Source organism: Diceros bicornis, chromosome 7 (assembly GCF_020826845.1).
Source record: "Diceros bicornis minor isolate mBicDic1 chromosome 7, mDicBic1.mat.cur, whole genome shotgun sequence".
Lineage (NCBI taxonomy): Eukaryota > Metazoa > Chordata > Mammalia > Perissodactyla > Rhinocerotidae > Diceros > Diceros bicornis.
In genome coordinates this window covers 50,481,260-50,507,787 of record NC_080746.1, presented here as the reverse complement: position 1 = coordinate 50,507,787, position 26,528 = coordinate 50,481,260, and the positions used below count along the sequence as shown (strand labels likewise).

Genomic DNA, 26,528 nt, shown 5'->3' with positions numbered 1-26,528 from the left:
AAGGGGGCACTTTTGTAAATCTGCTCAAAGGCCTGTACATTGCAGACAGTAATCTCACAGGTCATATATGAATAGGTCTTTTCAATCCAAACCATCCAGAGTAGAGATTCTTCATGACGGGGCGAGCCCAAAAGGACACCATGATATCTGTGAAACTTTCCCCTACAGGCTATCTCCACCCCTCCTCTTAGTAGTTTATGATGAGTAGAACTGTGGGAAAGTGTAACTGACTTTTAAGAGAAGTAGATTTGGTTCAAATCACAACCACTTCTGCACTGAGGGGATGTGTGATCTGAAACAAAGCATTAACCTTTCAAAGCACAGGTTTCTGCTTCCTCACCTCAACATTCCTATCTGAACTCTTCTGCAAGGAGGCAGAAGAGGCGAACTAGATAACAGTGGATTTTGAAGTCAGTAACTGTCCACATTAGTGTTGCTATTTGTCTCAACTATCCCTTCTCCATTTTGAAGTAATTTTGTTTTGGGCACGACAAGTATACCTATTCTTTCTAATTGAGCAGCACTTCTGTTTGACCTACTTTGGTCAAAACCTTTTACGTGTAAACTGCAGTGTCCTAGAGCTATCGGAAAAAATCCTGGCAATATCCTTTCCGCTAGCTAAGTGAACAGCTGGAGGAAGAGGCAATTCCACAGTTTGGCAGCTTCTCAAGAGAAAAGGGAAGAATTTGCAAAATAATTGATAACATTTCATTTTTTGAAAAATTCAGGATTTGTCCTCTGAACTCCTTCAAAATCCATATGCACTTAAATATGGGGATATTACTCTACTGAAAGATCTACTCAGCAATACCAAAATGACCCCTCCTCTCAAGAAGCTTTCATTTCAGTGGGAGAGAAAGCCATATAACCAAGGGACTGTAAAACAAGTCTTTCAACTACTGATGGACTGATTCATTTATTTATTCAACTAATATTTATTGAGTATTTAACATGCCTTAGAAACTGTACCATTTGCTAATGACAGTAAGATGCAGCAGTGCTCCTGCATTAAAGGACCACACAGTTTAATGGGAGAAAGACAGGGGTATATCAATTGTTATATTCCTGTGTGATAAGTGGTAAGTTCTGTGAGATGTGTAGAATGGGGCTAAGTCTTCTACGTGTAACAGTATGGAACTAGGTTTCCACCAAGACTGTAGTACGAAACTCCTTTTGAATCTTTGCCCAACGTCAATGATTATCACACCTCCTTATCTTTTCTGTTTCATTTGACCAGAAAGGCCATCTAAGACCTCTCTTCTTGGAAAAACTCTACAGATCCTCAAGGCCTGCCTCTGTCACTATTTCTGCTATGAAACTGTCTCTTAAGCTTTCAGACAGAATTCCTTGCTCTACCCAACATAAGTCCATATGCATTTACAAAGATAGCACACAGCCTGTTTTATTATAGTCTTAAGTGAAGTCTTATTTGCTCACATTACAATTTCCTCTATTAAGCTGAGGGCCTCTCAAAGCTGGCTTATCTTCCCTTCTGGGCACTACAGATGTCTTGCTTGGTACCCAATGCATGTAAGTCTCAGAGAAAGCCTACAGAGTAAATGAAGTAATGCATGGGTTTTACTGAAACTTTTGCAGACAGACATGGAGGTCAAGTGTAGAATCCCTTTTGAATCCTTTGAAGATAACTTCAGTTGCTCACATTTATACATAAATCATTGGAAGTAATTAGATGGCTATCTTTCTGAAATTTAAATGCAGTTTTAACAGAGCTATTCTGGAGAAAATAGCATCGGCTTTTGGGGGCCACCGATCGAGTTCAAATCTCAGTTTTTCATTTATAATTCTTATGATTTTGTCCAAGAATCTTAACCAGTATGAGCTTTAGTCTACCTCATAATATTTTTTTGATGATTAAATAGTAATCTTTTACTGCATCCAACAGAAAAGATTGACCTTGCTGAGGCCTGTATATGTGGGGATGTTAACAAACTCAGGTGATACATTATTATAATACTGTAATTCTATACTCATCTATTTGGGCTCATCCATTGCCTGGCATTCAGCAAATCTTGTACATTTTTTGACACAAGTGCGTCTCAGAGGAACAACTTTCAGATCCAGGATAAGCTGACACTGTGCATGTTGCCACTGTTGAAGGAGATATCACCTTGATAGCAGGGTGAATAAGAAGGTAATAGCATGGTGGAACCCATTAACAGAAGGCCTAGGCAAAATGGTTATTTTTCAATTTTCCTCCAGCATTTTAAATCTGCATTAATGAAATGTGACTTTGCAGAATGAGCGCAGCCCATATCAAATGGAATATTCAGTGAACAGCGCCTGGGAGCCCAGGGAAAGCTGGTGGGGCAGTGATCTGACAGGCTTAGGATAGTCTGCAGAGACCATTTCATACCTGAATTTCTCTTATTATATAAAGAATGCATTATTCTGCATTGATTTTTTTCCCGAGAACTTGTTATTCCACATCAGTTGCATTTCCCATCATAACACCATACACTGTCTCCCACACACATACTCACACCTCACTGCCGGCCATCTTCCTTGTGCAAGTGCATTTGCCCTTCAAGACTTAAACACCATCTCCTCCTGGAATCCTTCACTTAGGCTTCCAGATTGAGCACAGTGGACCTTCCTTGTACGTCTCTTTCATGACATTTAGATCACATTTTATTTGTTGAATCACAAGTTAGTATTTCCCTCATTCAGAATAATGGCTTTGCTTCATACATCTCTGAATCATCTGAATCTGGGAAAATTACTGGCAAATAATAGACGCCTATTAACATCTTATCTAAGAGCTCATGAAGAAAGGAATGGGATTGTTGTTACGCAGGCTTTGGTGAATTCATAACTCTGTATCCACGTGTTAGATTACTCACCATCACATGCGTGTGTGGTTCTCTTACATTTGATGTTCCAGCCGATGGTCTGAAATCCTCATTACTGTTATTCTTTCTTAAAATAAAAAAGAAGAAAAGAAAGGAAGAAGGGAAAGAAAGAGAGAAAGGAAAGAAGGAAGGGAGGGAAAGAAAAAAAAGAGAGAAAGAGAAAGAAAGAAAGAAAAGAAAAGAAAGAAGAAGAGCTAAAAATGATAAAAAGAAAGCTAAGAATAACTCTCTTGCAATTCTGGAATAGATTCTGTTTTTGGCCTCTGATTCCTCATGCAGTCATGCTGAGGCCTTGCTTAAGTGTGTCCATGTAACTGGTTGAATTGGAGTTGGCTAAGGATTTATTTCCCCCAGAGCCAATTTTTGCATTCTCAGTATAATTAATTCAATCCACAAAGCATTTTTTGAGCAAATAATATATACTAGGCAAGGCAAGAACACAAATTTGAGCAAGTCGTGGTCTCTGCACTCAGGGAAAAGAAAGAAAATTGAGTGAACTGATTTGTGGCTGCCTATATGCCATGCAGACTTTTGGTGTGAACACATACGGGGGATGTGTTTCTGTATATTTAATTTTCTAGTCTGTGTCCCGGCCTCACATGACCTGCCCTATAGAGCAGAATCCCCCCAAAAAGAATATCAGATGGGCAGTCTGCATTACCACACACTACTCTGCAACAGGCAGATCACCTTGAAGGATGAATCCTCTCTTGTTCATGCCTTTCCAATGCATCCAAGAGAATAAGACAGGTCTGTCTTAAAACATAATGTCTTGGCTTTCGTTTTTCAGGGAGAAGATTTGTGTGTGTGTTTGGGTAAGATATTTTAGATAAAAGTCTTGATGCTCTAAAAAGGAAAAACTAACAAGGTACTTCTGAGATTAGACAGGTAATTTAGAACACGGAGTCAATCCACATCTCTGGGGTGGACAGAGGCACATAGCCTGCTCTCAGAATCAATAATCAAAACAAATCCTATCCCAGCAGGTCATATGGTATCTGTCCAGTTCGTAAAAGCTTGAGCTCCTATTTTTAGATTTATTCTCACACTAAGGAGACAGCAGTGACATAAAGGAGTTTTGTTCAAAAGCCTCTAGCCCTTTTCAGAAGCGAGTTTTCCTTTAAATAGGTTTCTTACCTTTTCTTTCTTTCCTGTCTCTCCTGCTCTAATTAAAGCAGATTTTAGGGAGGCTCTCACATTTTCAAAGCCACATTTTCTGTTTTCAGTGTTGGCTCTCAGCTTTCTATTTGATGAATAAACTAGGCACTTCGCACACTTGCTAAACAAAGTATTTTTTGTTTGTTTGTTTTCCAGAAACCTTGGGGAACCTGGGGATTTTAGAATCAACCCATATGCATTCCTTGCCAAATCCCTGAAAGTTCCACTGTTGTTTTGGGGAGAAAATATATGGTGTCTGTACTGAAAACCTTGTGGGCTTCCAGAGCTTGGGTAAAATAACTAATTCTCAGACAATTGAGGTCAAAGGTGGCATATGGTTAAAGGGCAAGAGAATGAGACTTGGCCAGAGATGAAGCAGCACAGAGAAAACTACAGAATCAAGAATTAATGCATTTCCAACACCGTTCTCTCATCCATCCAGAACTCTGCTGGGTTACCCATGGCTTCTGGGTTTTCAGAGGAATCTGGATAGCCCTCTCTTTAGTTCACGACTAAGCTCCCACTGTGGGACCTAAGAAATAAATCCTTAAAAATCACACGTAAGGGGCCAGCCCTGTGGCTTAGTGCTTGGGTTTGGTGTGCTCTGCTTTGGCAGCCCGGGTTCGCAGATTTAGTTCCATGGCGTGGACCTACACCACTCATCAGCCATGCTGTGTTGGCATCCCACATACGAAATAGAGGAAGATGGGCACAGATGTTAGCTCAGGCCGAATCTTCCTCAAGTAAAAAAAAGAAAGAAATCATGCTTGTAATTTAATCCATTTGAGGGAAGGGCAGAACATAAGACTGAAAAGCCTCTAGTGACAGCAGCTTCCTAATCCCAGGACTGACCCAGACAGGGAGTCAGAGGAGAGAGAACATGTTTTGATATCAGACAAAGTGGACTTGAGGCTTCATCACTGCTACTCTCTCGGCCACACTGGAAAAATTATTTCATCTCTTTGAGGCTTGGTTGGTCCATTTTTAAAATAATACATACATTTTATTCATCATGTTTTTCGTATGCCAGGCCTTGTATAAGAACTTAACTAATATTACCTCATTTGATCCTCTAAACCACTCTAAGAGGTAGAAAATATTAGTATATCTAATTTCTAATGAGGAAACTGAAGCTTAGAGAGATCAAGCAACTAAATTGTAAAGTGGGAATATCTTGCAAGGGAGTAGTTAAAATAATAAAATTAATAAAATAATAAAAGAGCACCTGGCATGCGGCAGACACAGAATACTAGTGGTGCTGAGGGTGGTGGTGGTGCTGGAGGTGCTGGAGGCTGGGATCATGAGCTGTTGACTAGTGCACGGGCCGAGGAGTGAGGCTCAGGAGGAGGGAGGTTTGGAGCTCCTTCAGACTTAGCTTAGCACCTTACCTGGAGTAGCTATGCGACACATACGCATTGACTGGCATTGCCAGGATTGTGTGTGCCCCATAAGGACTTGGAGGCCAGGTGCAGGCATTTTTATGGAGCGCATGCCTCAAGGCTGGCCTATCTAAACTGTGTGCTATCAGAGAAGATGAGCATAAGGCTTGAGTCAAGACAAACCTGTGATGAGGAGTTATGGGACTCCAAGAAAGGTCCCGTGTGGGTAGCATACTAACACTTTCTGAAACAGCTTCTATGCTTTTCTAAAATTTTGCCTTAAGCAGCTGGGTTGCTTCAAACTCGGGTTTCAGTAAAACTGAAACCATCTGGACCTTTTCAAACTCAGGTTTCAATAATGCTTAAGCTACCTATATAAATGCAAGTAGAGTATTAATATTAAGCTTTTACACTTGTAAGGAATAAATGAATCGAATATGAACACTTGGCAAATGCACTGACAATGAATACAAGCTTATTTAATTAAAAAAAATAGGCCCTTAAATGGCAGTGATTGTGAAAAGGAAGTTGCATGTGTTTTAAAATACAAGTCGGCTCAGGAAAAGAACTTCAGATGGTGTTTGATAATGGAGCTAGATATCTGGGGAAAAGGAGGTGGGGACTATCTTCCCAGGACATGTTTTCTCTTTCAGTGATCAGCTATCAAAGATGATGACACAATATGAAGTATTGTACACATATTATGCTCTTTACTAATGTCATTTAGTTTAATCACACAAAAACTCTGCAGAGCAAGTACTCTATCTTCCCTTTCAAGATGTTGAATTTGAAAAACAGGGAGATGAAGCCATTGACAGGTTCCGCAGCTCCGTGGAAGGACTGCTAGTGAAATAGAGGTCGTCTTCCACTTACAATGGGGTGACATTCTGATAAACCCATTGTAAGTTGATAATATCGCTAAGTTGAAAATGCATTTAAAACACCTAACCTACCGAACATCATAGCTTAGCCTAGCCTACCTTAAACGTGCTCAGAACACTTACATTAGCCTACAGTTGGGCAAAGTCATCTAACACAAAGCCTATTATATAATAAAGTGTTGAATATCTCCTGTAAAATGGTTGTAAGTGAAGGCTGCTTACCCTCGTGATCACATGGCTAACTAGGAGCTGTGGCTCTCTGCCGCAGCCCAGCATCACAAGAGGGTATCATATCCCATATTGCTAGCCCAGGAAAAGAGCAAAATTCAAAACTGGAAGTACAGTTTCTACTGAATGTATATCACTTTTGCACGATCATAAAGTCAAAAAATCACAAATCAGGGACCATCTGTAGAGATTTGACCATAAAACCCATGTTCTCATTTATAGCAAACAAACCATGATAATATGTCCTCTAGCTCCCATGTACTTTGCACAGTGTATTTGCCTGGTCCTGTTGTTCTCCTAAGCTAATTTTAGGCAAAATGTCTCCCCAGCTAAAATCTTTATTTCCTAGCCTAGCTGCCTTGAGGAGTCAGGCGTCTTCTCCAACTCTCACTCTTGCCATTTATCTGCAGTAGCATCTAGGTACACCCCCGTCAAGGCTGTATTGTAAAAGAAAATGCCAGTGAGAACCCACTTATATCAAACTTGAAGATTCTCAGAAGGCCCTTCTAACTGGGAAAGACCCAGGCCATCTAACTGGGGGAGACCTGATCCTCCCCTTCAAACATTCATGATCTACTGAGAGAAATAGGCAATAAACAGATGCTCATTAAACAATGAAGGAAGTGAACATGGGGACACTACAGGAAGAAAAAGAAGAGGCACCAAATCCAAGCTAGGACTAGATGAAGGTGATTCCTGCAAAATGGATGTCTGAGGTTGATCTTGAAAATGAGAGTGGAGTAGACAGAAGAAACGGTAAGTGGCAGGCTAGGCGAGGAGTAGCGGCAAAGGGTACAGAATGATTAAGGAGGCAAACATCAGGGGAACTTCGAGTGTTTCTGTGTTGTTGGGGCACAAACTGTGATGTGTGGAGTGGGCTTATGACTGAAGGGATAAGGCTTGGCCTGGTCAATAAGGGCCCTGCATGTCATGTTAAGGAGCTTGGACTTTCCCGTCTGGGGAACAGAAAGCTACTGAAAGTTCCAGCAGAAAAGCTGCTTCTCAGATTTGTATTTTAGATTAAAATACCAATATATACTAATATTAATACTATTAATAATAATTCTGTTGTTTCTAGGACTGAGGCCCTTCCAGATTTTTGATCCCTAGCTGGATGCCTTGCTCATGTCTGTCTGGCTGGCTCACCACTGTGAACACAGTCTCTCAACATTCCAGATGTCTCTCTGGAGCTAAGTTAGTTCCTTTGGCCGTTTCCTTATTTACCTAGGACCTTAATGCACATGCTAGCCTGTCCCAGACTACCTCAAACCTAAACATGCCTTGTTTCCCGGGCATAAGTTACCATGACCTCCTTTGTACATCATTACAATCTCCAAAAGTCCTGTGCTCACTTAAATGTGAGAAGTATCGGGGAGAAGCACAGTCATCCAAGTTCATTTTCATGGATTACCTCACTAAAATGCAAAAAACACTGAGTAGGTATTATTAGTGTTATGAATACTAACCATTTTATACAGATAGAGAAAGGAAGCACAGAGGCCATTAGTGGCAGAGCTGGGATTAAAACCCTATGCTGTCTGGAGAGCCTGAGCTCCCACACACTATGCAACATGGATTCTTAATATTAAGTTGTTTCAACTCTAGCTTTCTGCAGTAATACTGGGACTGACAAGATGGAGATCTTGGATTTGTCTGCCAATTCTATGACATATTTTTATTCAATTTTTATTTATTTATTTTTTACTGTTATACAAACAACACTTTAGATTGTGGTCTTGCTTTACAGCTTTCAAACACATACACATATCCCCCTTCTTCCCCTGAATGAAGGTGCATTGCCAGAGTCTAAGAATCATTATATGCTCTATAAGACTGAAGAGCCAACCTTAAAGAAGAGTTACCATTTTAGAAATTCCTCAGTATCAACGTAAGTGACAGCAGTCACCAATAAATCAGATACAAGGCCTAGAAGGGAGATTGTTCATAAAATATGTTTCTCATGCCATTTTCTAACTTTTCTCCTTCTGGCTGAGACAGTAAGATAAACACACATTTTCTCTCTTAAGCCAGTTCACTGTAATGGGGTAGAGGATCTTACCTCAAGCAGAATAGCTTTGCGCTGTCGAAAAATCCAAGGTCTCCCAGGCTAGAAAAACACCTTCTAAAATGGAAATCATGTAAAGACTCTTTCTAAAGCAGTACAGCAAAGCATGACAGGGCTGGAGGCTTTAGTTATTCTGAGTCTTTGTGATTCATAAAGATGGATGCAGTAGCAGTGGAGATGGAACTCTCTGGTCCCCAATTGCAGGGAGAGAGGCCACTGTGAAGAACAAATTCTATCTTCATACCCAATCCCTCTGCTAACCCTGAGGGCAAAAAAATAATAGCTGGTAGGAAATACAGACATGCATTCTCATGAAGAGATACCAAATCTGTTTCTTCTGGTGTGGAAGAAAGGGAGGAAAAACAAAACAATAAGCAAAACAAAAACACATCTGCCTGAATGGACATGTTCATTTGCCATCAGCACTATCAGACTCACCTGAACAACCTCGTAGCCTGAGGAGCTTCCCAATGATGCTGGAATTGTTTCTTTTGACTTTTGTTTTAGCCTTAGTTCTTCTTTTAATTGGTCTAAATTGCTTTTATTTCCTAAGAAGAAATTAGTATGAGTTGGAATCAGTTCTGGCTGTTATTGATTCTAACTCAGCTTCATAAAAGCTAACTGGACCCAGGGAATTTGCTTGACCTTTACAACCTTCTTTTCTCTTGTCTGTGCAGTGGGGGTAATACCATTATCCTAACTCTTGGGGATATTGTGGGGGTTTGATAAGATAGAAAACCTCACAATTTAGCACCTGACATACAGATCACATTTAATATTTTGTAGACATTATCATAATTTTCTCAGTTCACTAAATGTTGAGTTGCCAATTGTATTTTCTTATTGTGGTCATATAATGGTTGGAATATTCTCCATTCCATTGATTCTCAAACATTTGTCTCTCAAGACTCCTTTACATTCTATAAATTATTAAAGAACCTAAAGACCTTTTTTTTTAATGTTGTTTATATCCATCAATATTTACTATATTAGAAACTAAAACTGATTTTTCCAAGTTTATCATTTCAGTTAAAAATTACACTGTTATACTCTTTAGACATTGACATAAATACCTTATTTTTATGAAAAATAATGATATTTTCTAAAACAAAAACAGAATTAGTAAGGAGAGCAGCATTGTATATTTTTGACAAATCTCTAATGTCTAGCTTAGTTTAAGGTATCTATATTTGCATAGCTACTTCTGCATCTAATCTGTTATGATATATACATGTATATTATATATTTTTTTTTGGTTGAAGTATATGAAGAAATATGGCTGCACACAGATACATAGTTAGACAAACGTAGGTCCTCATAGACCCTCTGAAAGGTTCTCAAGGACCTCTCAAGACTGTCCTATGAGAACCTCGGTTCTATTCAAAACACAAATTTCTGCTACCCTCTTTCCCTCATTTATCTTGTTGATAGCCCTAAAGAAAGGGTACTAATCTGAAGGGTCAGGCATCCAGTTATTGATTGTGCCTTGACTGTGCGTTAAGGAGTCAGACACCTAGACGTTTGTCTCTTTCCCAACCACATGATAGAAGTCGTAGGTTGACTCTCTATACTCTCTAGTTCATCGCTTCACATATGGTATGCCAGGGCTGGTTCCCTTTCTTCCTCTAATCTGTACTTTGAGCCTTTATGAAGGCTGTGGACATCTTATTCTCAGCTTGGAAATAAATATAAACCATGCATACTAAATCAAGTTATAGTTTTGGAGAACTTGGAAATACACTGTTATTCAAAAAGAAATGTCATATAGGGAATAGAAAAAGGAAAAAAATAATTTCAACACCAATTTATTTATTAAAATAATCTTGTTAGCATGTTTCTCTCTCTCTCTCTCTCTCTATGTATATATATAAAATACTTTTTATATGTAATGGCTTTGATTTTTATTTTCAATAATAATGTTGGAAAATAAGAAAGAGATTCATCAATGGAACAAAAAAATTAAGGAAATTCTAAATGTTAGAAGACGAGGTCAAATCTATGGCAAAGACAGAGCAGAGGAAAACATAGGCCAAAAGTGAGAAGCAAAAGCTATCCTTCACAACAGAACCTTGAGGAAACTCCAATCCAAATTTCATCAAATATATTATTTAAAGAACTACACTTGCAACTTTCAGCTAGTTAGATCCCACCCTATTCTCTGTCAAGTCCAATAGAACTTTCTGTGGTAATAGAATGCTCTATAATCTGGACTGCCCAATACAGTAGCCACTAGCTACATATAGATAGTAGGACACTCATAATGTAGTTGATGTAATTGATGAATCGTATTTTTAATTTAATTGAATTGAATTGAAATTAAATTACATTTCAAAAGTCAAATGTGGCTAGTGGCTACTGTACTGGACAGGGTAGATTTAAATAAAGAAGATATCTTCACATGAGAAGTGTTAATTAAATTTTATTTTATTCAAATATTAGAGTGCAATGTTGTTGGAAAGAATGAAGTAGGTCTATTAGCTGACAGAGAGAGATGTTTACAATGTGATGTTTTTTGTTTTGCTAAATTAGTTGGAAAATGTTAGAGACAACATAGTGTATATTCATAAAAAAATTTCTGAAAGCACATAAACCACCTTTTGGGGAAGAGTTGGACTTTCACTACTATATATTTTTAATGTTCTGAAACAAAGATGCAATATATAGAAAAATATAAACATGAGGGGAAAAATTAGTCATAATTGTGCTACCTACAGATAATGACTTTTAAGAGTTAAATATATTTTCTTCATTTACCAAATAAATTTAAATAAGTTGTTAAAAAGTTAGATATAAAAATTGAAAACTTTAAAAAAATAGAATAAAATTAATTTACCTCACCTTGAGATGAAAGAGTAATTTTTAAGTATTAAAAAGAGTGGACAAAAAAAGCAAATTCCGAAGGAACAGTTCAATATATTTGAAGCAAGAATTGTTATATTTTATAATACATTGTAAGTAAAATTAAATTCAAAAAAACACAGTAAAAATATCCGCCCACAAAATGATAAATAAGATACTGTGGTGGTAAGTAGAATAATGCATGTCTCATTCATCATTGTGTCCTCAGATAACTAAAAAGAGTGCCCAACACAAAGCTGTCCCTGAACAGACATGTGTAAAATAAAAAAGAATTTTTAAACACTGGAAAGAACACAAATGAGCAATTCACACAAGAGGAAATGGAAGTAATTAATAAAAAATGAAAAAATTAAACTTCACTAATTATCAAAGAATGTAAATGGAAACAACATTTATATGCAATCTTCTATTTTCAGAACAATAGTTCAAATAACGCTAGAGAGAATATTGTGACTTAAAGTCTAATGTGTTAGAGGTTGTCATGAAACTGGTAAATCTCTCTGGAAAAGAGTTCAATGAAATGCCTTATGAAATATAAAAATAATTATATATTTGATCAAAACATTCTTTATAATAGCAAAAATAGAGGGCAACTTAAATATGTAACAATACTATAATGGTTATATACATGATGGTAATTATATACAATGGAATAGTATGTAGTCACAAATATTTTAAAGAGTTTTACATAGCATGGAAATTTTTTTTTAAGTAATTTCACTTCATGCCAATAGTTTTCAACTTTTCTTGGAACATACCATTTTCCACTGAAAATTTATATGGAAACATAATACATAATATAAATTTATTTGCCAGTTAATATTTATAAAATTTTTTATTATAAAACCACACAATGATATTAATAATACTTTTCAATTAACTAAGGTGTGATAGATGACACTTGCAGTCATATGTAGGCTTCTACATCAAAATTGTTTCTGATATTTTGATTACACTACATTAGAAAATTGTGGTTTTCCTAGAATTTTGAATGGTAAAAAATTTGAAGTAAAACAACTCATCCTGTAAATTAAATTAAACTTGTTCAAAACCTTGGATGAAAAGTACTAAAATTGTGATTGTAAGTGGAGGTGCTATGGCTTTTATAGCTTATCATAAATATTAAAGTTAGAAAAAAATAACCAAACCTTATCCCTAATACTAGAACTATAGAAAATGATATAATCATATCAGATATACATTTCTCACTGCAAAACTAATTATTTTAACCTGAAGAGAGCAAGCTTCTTGTTCAAAATTTGACCTGACATGTGGCAGTGTACAGGTGCCATAATAATGACCTTCTCTTAGACTGTACGTAGAGGGCCGTGTTCAGGCTTCATTTATTTAAAATACTTACACATATCTTCAAATTTTCCAATTAATTTCACTTTAAAAGAATATCAATTATATTTCGAAAGTGGAAAAAAATTTTTCCAAGGTCTTCCTAAAATAGTCTGATTTGAATATGGTGGTGTTTTGTATGCTAGTTTTAAAAGTAGGTAAAATATATTTTAAAATAAAAGTTTAATCGTCTACCCCATAGCACTTCCGTAGAACACTGCAATACAGAATGATAATAATTCTGCAGAATAGACATCAATATTGATACCACTTTTAATGTAGGTATAGATGTATACAGAGATACAATACAAATAAAGATATGCGTGGGAGAAAAAGAACAAAACACCAAAATATTGGACATAAAAAATATTGTAAGTAGGTTGTGATATGAAAATTTGTTTCCACTTTTAGTTTTCTTTATTTTCCAAGTTATCTATTATGAGCATTTTCTTGTTACCAAAATTCAGTATTATAGTTTAAATGATTTTTCTTCTCAAAACTGTTTATCTTTTCATCTTTTAGATGAGCCATGATATAATTTGAAAAGAAAACCTCTGAGTCAGTTGTTGTGATAGATACTACTTCAGTAGAAGAACTTTTTAAATTGCCATGAGCCTTGTATTCCATCTAATTATCATGCTTTCATTTATTCATCATCTTACTCAACAAATAGTTTTTGAGAACCCACTATATGCCAGGAACTCAGGTATCACGGAGTCAATTCTTTTATCTAGGCCTCAGGGCTGGCAAATAATTTTGCGGCCACATTAATGATGATCCTTGTTTTCCGTATTGTTGTAATCAAGAGATTCCTAAAAGCATCTTGCATAGAAAACAATTTACTGACCTAGCCCCACTAAAAAGTAAAAAGATATGCACAATGTGTGTATATATGCACGTACATTGTGCATGCCTGTGTATGTGTGTCAGTGTGAAGCAAATTATTTTTATTATAATACTCCTGTTTTAAAAATTTGGACAAATATTGTACATGCTAGGCTCTAGTTTCAAACTTACTAATTCATTTATTATTGTTGCTTTTAACGTACTAGATGCCAAAGATTACTGAACACATTAAAAAATTGATAATTTTAGCAAGGCAAATACTATTACTTTAAATCCACATAGATAAAAATGTAATGTTTTTTCCAGAACACAATGCTAAATTAAGCGACTTTTGAATTGAAAGCCATGCATAAAATGCCCACTCTCTGCTAGAGTCAAGATGGGCTTAAATGCGAAAATACAATTTGTAAAAGGCTAACACATAATGAAGAAGAATTTAAAGTTTAAGAGAAAATGTCTCCTAAATGTCCTTGCTTGAGATCATGAGGCAATTCATAGGAATATTTATGGACCAAGCCATGAAATATTTTGCATGTATTTATTTCTGAGCCACTCAGAAGCTTTCTGAGTTACAAGCATGGTCTGCAGCCATTCATTCCAAAAGTAAATTTTAATAAGTCTCTAGATGCACTATCGCAGCTGAATATAAGAAAGAGTCCTAGAACTAATTCTGGGAAAGATATGCCTGAAGCTATTAGTGAGCTGAATCTGTAGCATAATTTGTCATTCACTGAAGCTCGAAGTCATCATTTTGTCCCCAAGAGCCCAATGAATGCATTCCTCCTTCTCTGTGTGTTAATTCTACCTTTGGGCCTTACTAGAATATCACAAAATTTGGATTATATTTCAGCTAATGTACAATGTACATTACAATATGTATATATATGTACAATATGTATATATACATATGTACTACACTTCTTTGAATTGCATTAACAATTTTTTTCCAGCAGATACCAAATCTTTAACTGACAAATACATTTTACTGCTAAAAATTTAGATTCTTCATAATAAAGTAGTAATAAGGTAACATTGATTCCACTTATTTCTTTAGGTGCTATTGAAGCATTATAAATAATGTGTTGATTTTTCTTAAACGAAATAATTTTATATTTTTGATAAATTTATTTACAATATATTAGGTTTCTTGGAATTATCCTATTTTTAAAGTTATAAAATATGAGTTAAAGGCAAATCTGAGCATGTTACTTCTCTACTAAAACTCTCTTCAATGGCTCATCATCTACAAAATAAATTTCAAATTCACATGTCTCACTAGAAAGTTCATAATATGTTTCTCCCTACCCTCCTAATTCATCCTTCATCTCTCCTCCACATTCAGCCATTCCCAACTGCCTGTACACCCAACTTGCCATGCCTTTCCTCATTGCTCACTATCTAGAATGTTCTTCTCTGTTCCAGTCATGAAGCTCATACTCTTCCTTCAAGATGTTGTCCAAGTCCAATCTCCTCTGGCTTTTCATAAACTCATAGCAAAGTCACATTCTTCTTCCTATATCATTATGACATCATTTTATTTTATTTGTGTGTTTGTATATCTACTTCCTACAATAGAGTGGGAGTTCCTCAAGATTAGGGATAATATTTTACTACTACCTAGCACAGTACCTAGAGAAGATAGGCATTTAGTTCATATCTATAAAAACACTTGGATGAGTAAATAGATGCAAAAATTTTAAAAAGTAGCAAAGCACTAAGAAAATAAAGAGACAAAACTAATTTTCCTAATCAACGAATGTTACATTTGAACGTTACTAAATGCAAGTACTGATCTGCTGCACACATAATGCAGAACAACCACAGTCGATCTGTTGATATTTGCAATAGATGTGTCCCCAAAACTTTATAATGGCAATACTATTATTTGTATATATATATATATATTTTTTAACTTGGCCATAACCACTGAATGAAACAGTATCTCAAATAACAGTTCTCATTTCTATACAGGATATATGATGGACTCCTTTAAATCATAGATCTGAACCAATGTTGAGTTCAAAATTCCACTCTTAAATGTATAGAAACATATATTTGTTGGCTATAACCAAGTCATTTCTTATACTTTAAATTTCACTTGTGGTTTTGATAATTATCTTTCTTTCCTGGGCTGTTTCTCAGGTTTAAAACAAAGATATTTGTTGTTTGTTTTGTCTTCTAATCCCTATATAAACAAGATATAAAAAGATAAATTGGAATAATTTGAGGAAAGAATGTTGTTTTTAGGAAATATAAATTCAAATGCCTACAGACATTGGGCTAGTGAGAATGATAGGATATGAATAACAACAGGGAGTGGTGGGGTTTGAAGCTAATTGGAAAGTACCTACCCTTCCTAGGAGCAGCAGCTGCATTAAGCGCTACTAGATGCCTTGTGAGAGGACCACCAGCCAGTGTGTTGTCTGAATTACTACTACTTTTTTTTTTCTTCTTCCTCCTCCTCCTTCCCCTCCTTCTTTACAACAAAGGACAATACTCTAGATTTTTATGAGAAAAAAATCTTCTAATTTATTAAAGTCAGAAATTTTTAACACTTTGACAATGACTGTACAGGTTAAACCAAGCATTTCTGTGAGCCGAATCCTATATTTTGTGCTGTCTTATCTTGGCTCACTCAGTAGCTAACTAATTGGACATTATACTCATTCATTCTCACATTGCACAAGATTCAAGCTTATTTTGAAAAAGAAAAAAAAACTCCACACTGTGAAATTTTCACTCTCTCTCAGGTGGATGAATTTGAGTTAATCATTCCATGAATGCCAAGGGTTGTTTGCTCTCTGATCTCAGACGCCCCATATTTTCCGTCTTGGTGGCTTATCCTGGTGGGTTGTGTTTTATCTCCTCTCTTTACTATGTCTACATGTTTAAATTTTACTCATCTTTTTTACTCAATTTTTCCCATTTATCTACCTTTCTCACTATGCTTCTATGCCTACTTAAGTTACACATACTCATGTTATATTGTACTAGAGCTTAAGCTTACTCCTTTGTTTCCTGTGAAGAACTAGGCACAGCATTTTTCACATATTTAGTTTTTGTGCTGACGTTGCTTTCAAAGGTTTTACATTTGTTGAAGAGCTAGTATTGTGTGTTAATGTAAAATGTAGAATTAATCTTCCCTGATATGAAAATGACCTTTAAATAAAGCACTTATAGGTAAAAATATCCAAATTGTATTTAGTTTGCCCTATTATCCAATTGGCTGATGTCAGATGAATAACTTCAATGTAAAGAAGACAAATCTTCAGATGTTGAGTATATTCTTTATATTTTAATAAGTTACATGCTTGATGCAAAAGACTAGTATTATTAGTAATGGCGTTCTGATAGTATTTCTTGATTATTTTTTTTTTTTTAACTTATGAATAGGTTCTTGGTCTCCTTAGAAACAGTTTAAAATACGTTTATTTATATTTTTAAGTAAATAATTACATGCTAAACCCCAACAAAATGGAGAAGGAAATGCAACTGAAAGGCACAGTAGAAACCTATAAAAATTGATTTTTTTCAAGAGATTAGAGATATTAGGCAAAGTGTTCAGGTAATCAAAATCTACTTTCTGCCGTTTCTAATTAAAGTGCAAATAATTTCAGAACTAGATATAGGTTCTAATACAGAATGGGGAAATCCATAGGATTTGGAGTCAGAATTTAACAACTTCAAGCCAACAAAATTGTGTAATCTTGGAAGAGTTACTTTCTTCATTCCCCGTTTTTTTTTACACAGGAACTTAATATAGTCATGGGAAAAATGTTGTTAAAAAGATAAAAGAAGATTCCAGTGAAAGCAAACTAACATTGTTCTTGTGAGAATTAAATAAGATAATATGTGAATATGGTCCATACCCTGTAAACACTATGCAGCTCTAAGTTGTGTCATTGTTATGTTATTTTCTTTAAATAAAACTATTGTATTTTGCAAGGGAGATCTCCAATGGCTAGGACCATTACAGGGATGGTACTTGGCAGGAATTAGCCTAGCACTGTGTTTGGCATATCATTGGCTTTCAATATTACTTATCAAAAAAAAGGAGGGCAGGATTAGCTAAGCCCCACGTTCTCTTACAAACCAAAGATTGAACAAAACAGAGAAATATAGAACCACATCTGTTCGAGTTATAAGCTTCAGTTGGATCAGAAAAGAAATATAAAAATTGTTTTTTATATAATATATTCACCTTCTAGTGGCAAATGACTTCTGGCACATCAATGCTAACCTAAAATTTTTAGAGGTATTTTAAAAATGATTTTACAATATAGACCTTATTTAAAGCTAAGGATTATCATATTTTGAATGCTTCTGCAGAACAGAATACTTTAAAATATTTTAAACATATTTTTACCATTCTAATTGGTTTCTTCATAGTACTATTGTACTTTTGTCTATAGAAAAATACCCTGAGTCATATTATCAACACCTCTTCAGATAATTTGAATCATTTAATATTCACTAAGGAGAAGTTGAAAGCTTTAATAATTCAAAGCAACTCATTTACTTTGAAGTTATTCTTCTTCTTTGGAAGTTAGAATAAACGAGAATATTTACTTTTGAAGAAATTAGTGAATCCTTATCTCTAATGTGTAAGCGGCTCTTACGAAGATAATTTTTGCTATGATAAAGGAACAAAAACAAAAATAAAACAAAACCAAGAAATCACTTAATATCATTGCTGTTTGCTTATTTTTAAGGAAGAGAGATTGTCCCATGTTTATAGTAAAAAGAAAATAGCTTGAAGTGGTGGAAAGGGAAAAAGTTATCTGTCCCCAGATAGGATAGTTTGAGAGTTATCCTGCCAAAGTATCCCAAGTCTCAATCACACCTTGGGTTACATTTCTCAACCCCTGAACTCTAAATGGACATTTCCCTGAGATTGTGGTCAGAATAATTCCATTGTTTAGGTGATTGTAAAATGTTGACTCTAATTTGGATTGTCCTCCAGTGTCCTTGCTAGACACATCTTGCACTAATTTTCACAGAAGAGATATTTAAAGTGAAAAAAAAGTGATTACCTAAATTGTATTGTATGTGGGCACCAGGCCAACTTCTTGGACTTGTGAAGAATATCATGTGCTCTTTCTTAATATAAGTCAAGACCTTGATTTTTTACAAAAGCCTGCAGTCTCAGCAGCTCACTGACCTTTGAAATCACTGCACTGAATGGAAAAGGAAGACTTTCAATTGATGGAACAGTGACATTTTTCCCTGCCATATTTTTATCCATAAAGCAACATGCTGACTATAGGCTCTTGTGTCTCTGCCTCCTCTAGGTTTCATCAGTGATGATTTGTCTTTGTGGTCTAAGCAACAGTATAAGAAATTACTGTGCCCATATGCCACAATCCAGACCAAGTCAAGGACTTCCTGAGCCACTGGCTGGTAGGATCTAAAATTCGTGCTTCTCCTATCAACGTAATAATCATGATGACAAAGGCATTTTAAAACCAGCAGAATTCCTCTCTCCACCCTAGCTCCTCTGTGTTGTCATATTCTTTACAATAACAACAATGCCAGCAACTACAAAAATACTACTTTTTACTTCACACCTGTGAAATATCAGGCATTAGCCTGGCATTTGGAATACAAAGTCTATCATTCCTATTATCAATGTCAATGTTATTTTCACGATGTGGGAATACATAGATTGAATTGAGGTTCAGTAAGGTTAGGGCAGCTTACTAAAGTTGCAGTGCTAGGCACCGGGCTTCTCTCTCAGTTTCTCTACTTATCAATCCTCAATCTCACTCTTCTTGTGCCAACCTAACTCTTATAATTCGAGCTCTTCCCAGTAAATATGAATGAAATGACCCAGTGATGTCATGATACCACCACTCCTCTGTTCCCTGAAAATATACACACAATTTCTACCTCTGCTCCCAGTATTTTCATTGACTGGAACAACTTTCAGTTATAGAACTCTTCCCCAAAGCACAGTTATTCAAAACAAAGTTCAAATCCATCCTATGCAAAAGGCATTCCTATATTTCATTGGTTACAATTCTGTCCTGAGAACTTTGAGATCCTGGCTCTTCTGACTTGACCTCTTAAGGTTCTTGGCTTTTTACTTTATGCTGTAGTGACACAAAGCCACTGGTCATTTCCTGGGCAGGACATGTACTTCTTTATATTGGTGCTTCTGCTTATGCCCTGCCTGGGATGTTTTCCTCAAAAATCTTTATTCAATGAGTACTTACTATTATCCTTTAAGAATCATATTAGATGTTACCTCTTCTAGGGAGTCGACTCTGACTCTCAAGATCTATGTTCCAACAATAATATTCTATGCTTGCTCTTTAACTCTCTGAGCACCCCATTATACTAAAATTATTCATGTATGTCTCTTTCTCCCTCACAAGACAATGTCTCGTTGCCTCCATAGCACCTTGTCTAAAGCCTGGCACGTTTGTAAATAAATATATGAGGAACAGTTCTATAACTTATCAAAATATATCTTGTACATTAGTTATTTCTGTATGTTTGGATGTTCCATCCTAAGTTATTTACATATTAATTTATTCAATCAATAATGTACATGCCCTAGCCCAGTGGTCAAAAATACAACTCTCTAAAGATTATCTGGATCAAATCCTGGCCTGGCCAAATACTAGCAGTATGATCTTGGACAAGTTATTTATCTTGTGTCCATCTTAGTTTTCTCATCTAAAAATAGAGATATAATAGTCAAATAATTGCACATGTAAAGAGTCTTTATAATAGTGCTTGCTTTATAACAAGCACTTCATTTTATTAGGTTCTGTAATTAGCTATTAATTTCATCGTTCGTTTACATATGTACATTGAATACATATTATAGGCCAGGAAATGCTCTGGGTTTTGAGTATATATTAGGAAAACAAAAAATGCATGGCCCTGGCTCTCATAAAGAACACAGCACGAAAAAGAGAAAATAAGCAAGGAAATATATATACACATATATCATATACACATTATATATATACACATACACACATATATGTACAAATGAAATATATGATAAATTGTGATAATGTTATAAATAAGACAATCAAGAGATCTGTGAGAGACAACGATGTGTGTGTCCTACATTATGTCACATGGTCAAATAAGACTTCACTAAAGAGGGTCATTTAAGTTGAGAAATAATAAAAGAGTAAACTATACCAACATTTGAAAAAGAGTATTTTAGAAAGATAGACTACAACATGCAAGACGTTACAGTTGGAGAAAGCCTCATATGCTGGAGGAATTAAATAAAGGCCAGAATAGAAGAGCGTGGCCAGTGAGGGAAAGCAGGCCCACAAGCTGGAGAAGCAGACAGCGGCCAGGCAATGCATGACTTTGTAGACGGAGGTAAGGAGCTTGACATTTATTCTAAGTGCAGTGAAAATCATGAGGTCATGTCTTCCTCCTTTCTGAAAAACCTTGCGACACCTCTAGAAGACACCTAATAAATATTTACTATATAAATCTGAATTGCTTAGAAAGTGGCCAGTTGAGATAATTCTAAACTTTAAATAGATAGATAACTACATAGATAAAGTGAAGTATTTCCACAATTGTTTTCCTTATTAAATTGTATATGATTTTAAAGATAGTTTCATGAGAGTGTAAGTTAGAAAAATCTTGGATCAAAGAAAATTTAAAATGTTTCTTTACTGTAGGACTTACAAATTCTTTAGTATGTTACTGTGAACTCTGATTATCCAATAAGGAGATACAACATCAAGTCATTCCCAAACATTGTTCTGGGACCCTTTTGCTTCAGAGCCTTCTTCAGGTCTAGGGCTACATTGAAACAACCCACTTTTGTAAATGCTGGCTGGGATAAATTAGAGGGTTTCACTGAATGTTATAATCCACATCCAGATCTTTTGCATGGCCTTGACAAGATCTTAAACTTCCTAAACCTCAGTCCTTTCATTGTAAAATGGAGACAATAAATCATTTCAAATAGTCATAAGTTAAATTTGATAATCTATGTACAGTAATTAGCCCAATGCCTAACACATTTTGGTCAATAAGCATTACTATTTATAAACATGGAAATATGCTTATTAGAATGTATTTTTATCCTAGAGTTTATCACAGACACCAAAGTTGAGTAGAATATAAGATTTCATCTCAAAAGTAAAAGAGTTTACATGTGTTTAACTGACTTCAACTAACTTAACTTCAAATTGTTATAAAACTCAAAGATAATGAATAAAAAGTAATGTACAAGACCAACCTTCTGCTCAGAACTTGCAGATACATGGTTTCAGAGGTACAAACCTTAGTTTGTTTAATCTTAAAGTGGTAGCCAGCCTCTGATGACCCATAATGATCCCTACCTTCTGGTATTCCTGCCATTTATAGACCCTTTCTACACACAATCATAGCTGGCCTGCGTGACCAATAGAATATGGTATAAGTGATGATGTATAACTTCCCAGGTTAGGTCATAAAAGACATTGTAGCTTCTGCTTTGACCTGTGGAATACTCACTCCAGGGGAAGCTAGCCATGTCACCAAGACACTCAATATTACCTGTGGAGAGGCCCACTTGGAGAGGAACAGCCAGCTTTCCAACAGCCAGCACCAATTTGCCAATCTTTTGAGAGAGCCACCTGGGGAGTGGATTCTCCAGCCTCAGTCAAGCTTTCAAACGACTACGACCTTGGACTACTACATTTTGACTTTAACCTTTTGAAAGACTGCAAGACAGAACTACCCAGTTAAACTGCCCTTAAATCCCTGCCCTGTGAAAACTGTAATAGATAACAAATATTATTATTGTTTTATGCCATTATAGTTTGGATAATTTTTTGTGAAATGGATAAGTAATGAATCTATAAACTCCTTTGTTGACAATATTTTGCTTAGTTCCATTTCCCTTTTTTAGGATTTGCAAACATTACTCACAAATATTATATTTCCTTTCCATGTACCTCCCTGAGAAGAGATTCTTTGCTCTGTTATTTTTTCCTTTATTCTCATTATCATCACCATCTATATCAACCTTACTTACTTGGAGTTGCTGATATCCCACTGACCATTCTACTGGCTTCTTCAGTTAAATCTCTCCTCCTCTGCAATTTTCTCCCTCTTCAATGGTTCTTTGCTCCTTTTTTACATTTGAATTCTCCATTATTATAAACAAACAAACAAAACACCCTTTATTCTATAATCCTGCCACATCGTCAAGGTATTATTTACTCATTCATTTAACCATTTATTTAAGAAATGTGAAATACCACGGAACAGTATCCACTAGGTAGTTGTGAGATAAATGTAGTTTCAAAGAAGAGTCCCCACTTTTGTGAGCTTACAGACACGTCAATAAGAAATTATAATGTAGGCTGGCAAGTGCCATGATCAGGGTCAGAATGTTAAACAAGTCATCACAAGCAGAATGAAGACACAAAATGACAGTAGGACTTGGCGTAGAGAGGATAAGCCACAGTCTTAACTTCCTTAAGAATAAAAGGCATGGCCAGGAGTTAACAACAAAGATGTGATAGATGGTGGTGTAACCAGAGTCTCAATGAAGCCTGACTTTTTACAGACCTATGAGGCAGTGGTTATTTGGAATAGCAATGAAAGGTGTGGAGGACAATGAACTCACTTCTGAATACCAAAGTATATAAAATATGAGAAAATAAAGAGGTTCCACTAAAAAGGATTATAGAATAAGTCAAATTCACAGAAGAAAAAAAATGTTTATGCTGAGATACAAGGTATGGGAGATATTCAGTCAGTGAGTAGTTTGAGAATGTAGAGGATTGCGGTAGTTACGGAATTGATTATCCATCCAGCACAATAGAGGGATAAAGGGGTCCATTAGTTATGTGAGGAGAAGGAAGTCAGATTAAGACATAGGCAGTAGAGAGAAGTATAAGGGTAAACTTAGAGTAGAGGACAGATGATCAGAAGCACTCATCTCTTAAGCAGTGGCCAAGGGTAATGGGATGTGAGCCATGATGAGTATAAATGACCACAATATTTTCCTTAAGTGTCAGTACTTAGAAGGCTCCTAACACTTAGCACAATGTTTGACAAATAGAAGGCACTTAATATATTTACGTTGAATGAGACCTCTGGGTCAAAGGAAGAGATTTGAAAGTTATTAAGTTACAGATGGCAATTCAAACAATGAGTGAATACAATTACCCAAGGGGACCATGGTGAGATTCACAAAGTCGAAAACCTCCTGGGAAAGGTAAATAACATAAATGTGCATATCAAAATAAGAGTAAGATACTAGTGTACATATTGATGTGAACTAGAATGGAACACACCTCACTTAAAGATATTCAAATATATATGTATTTGACATGCATTGGCAACCGTTGATGTAGAAAAATGGAAAGATGGTAGACATAATGAAGAAAAATGGTTAACTTATTTAATTGACTTACTTAAATTATTCAGCACACATTCACTCTAAACTTGCCATGCTGTATCTGAAAGCAGTGGTTTGGACCTGCAGTGTCAGCGTCACCTGGGGACTTGTTAAAAATACCAATGCTTCGATTTAACTCTTGACCTACTGAATCAGAAATTGGGGCTGGATCCAAGGCGTTGACTCCTAAATATATGATTAGAATACTGCCTTATACCTTGTCTAATAAGCAATTCTATGTGTGTACCTTAGATTCATGCTTAATTCCATTGGGAAAGTATTTTATGTTCTCTAGAACAACCACCTCCTCCTCATTCTCATCCTGCTGCAGGAAAATATCTACATCATTTCTGTCAAGTGATTACTGTAATTTTAAAAACACTTAGGTGTTGCGAAGCTGACTCTTACATACGGACCATCCCATATTTTAATATTCTTGATTTTACAAATATCTTTCATTTTTTGAACTGATATCTGACTTTAAGAAACTCTTGCTTTTATACACTTCTAAGTGTAACCTTGGAAAGGTTATTTAATTTCTCAGAGTCACTCAGGATGCTGTAATAAATCAGAGGTGGGATATCCAGTCAACTGTGGGGGATGATTTGTGATTCTAAATTCCTCAGCACAAGATACTTTTTTTAACCCCATGAGGAACTAACCTTTTAAATGCAACATACACACACTTGGAGCAGGAAACCGTGTATCAGTAAATAGGTCATGTAATTGCCCTGTAAACATATCATCTTTAATTCCTTATCTTTTATCTTCTTAATTTAGTTCTTGTTAACTTTTTAAAAAGGATTATGCAAAAGCTGTTTTTGTGTACGTATGCATTTATAAATATAGACTACACTGGAAAATTTAATCTTTCCTAATTATGTGCATTTAAATATCTGTGTACCATATTTCCTATTTATAGTCAGTTTACGTGAAAACAACAGCTGCTCTAGAAAAATAATTGCTGGGAAAGAACTAGGGCATAACTAAGCAACCATAGGCATTTCCTGGTGAAACAAATATACTTAACTGAAAGCAACTCTGCATGTTGAAATGGGAATAGAAAAACATCTATGAGCATGTTGCTCCTCCTTCAACGGCAACTGAATTTGAGATTTAATTAGATAACTATATCCTCCATCTGTATTTTTGTACTTGTACACCATCAGGTTTCTATGACTTTCACAGTGCACATAGAGAGAACTGATATATTAATGTGGAAACAAGAGAGACTAAACCTAACGTATCTACAGACTAGCTTGATCAATCAACAAGAGTATTAAAAAATTATTTATTAATTTTAACTTCATTGAACCCCAAATTTGCTTTGTATGTTTCACTGACTTTACGTCTGTCTTGGTAGGCCTGCTATTTGGAAGTTAGTGGACTATAAAGAAACGTGTCCTGTTAATTTTTTTAAAATAGGATTAAGTCTAATACTGGGACTGTACATAGTATAATTTTAATAGATGTTGGTATTAAATTGGTCAATCATAGGATGGGTGCTGATGCTAGAAACTAGAATATTTCTACTTGTTGAATCTTGCTTTGATTTTCTTAATGCGTTTGTCTTTAAACTGAATGTTTTAAAACTATGTATTAAATGATCTTTTAAAATGTATATAATAAAAAATAAATTTCAAATGGTGTGCAGTGAAAGTTAAGTCTCCTCTTCACTTTGGCTCCTCTGCCCTGATCTATTAACAGATTTTAGTATCCTTCAAAGTATTTTCTGTTCCCATCCTTTTCCCCTTTGTAGCCCATAGCAGACAATTAATATTTGAATAAGTATATAAATACATATGTATGTATTCCTACTTATGTCTGTTTATCTACATATGATATTACAAAAATAAGGGATATTGTACATTCTGTTCTGGACCTTTTGTTTTTGTTTTTGTTTTGTGGGTGGGTATGTATGTTCACTTTATCTTAGAGATGCTTCTAGTATTAATAGATGCACTTTAACTGTATAAGAGCTTCCAAGTGTTCCATAATTATTATGTTTAATCAGACCCAATTATTAGGCATTTAGATAGTTTTTGATTTTTCATTATTATAAATAATGTTTCCACAAGCATCTTTTTCAAGCATTTTGGGGATGTTATTGTGTGCATAGCTGTAGGAAAGAATCCCAAAAGTGAAGTTTCTGGGTTAAAAGGTCTGTGCAGGGGCCGGCCCCATGGCTTAGCGGTTAAGTGCCCACGCTTCGCTACTGGTGGCCCGGGTTCGGATCCCGGGTGTGCACAGACTCACTGCTTGTCCGGCCATGCTGAGGCGGAGTCCCACATACAGCAACTAGAAGGATGTGCAACTATGACATACAACTATCTACTGTGCTTTGGGGGGAAAAAAAAAAAGGATGAGGATTGGCAATAGATGTTAGCTCAGAGCCGGTCTTCCCCAGCAAAAAGAGGAGGATTAGCACAGATGTTAGCTCAGGGCTGATCTTCCTCACAAGAAAAATAAATAAATAAATAAATAAATAAATAAATAAATAAATAAATAAAATAAAAG

At 35.6% G+C, this 26,528-nt stretch overlaps 1 long non-coding RNA gene across 1 annotated transcript in view; it reads right to left on the bottom strand.

The window, feature by feature from the left end:
• The window catches only part of LOC131408592 (uncharacterized), a 420,158-nt gene extending 397,433 nt beyond the window's left edge, over positions 1-22,725 (bottom strand). Inside the window, exons 1-2 of the long non-coding RNA XR_009220791.1 lie at positions 22,638-22,725; positions 18,150-18,263 (exon numbers count right to left, since the gene is read on the bottom strand). This is a non-coding gene — a long non-coding RNA (uncharacterized LOC131408592). The remainder of the gene's footprint in view (positions 1-18,149; positions 18,264-22,637) is intronic.
• Positions 22,726-26,528: the final 3,803 nt, after the last annotated feature.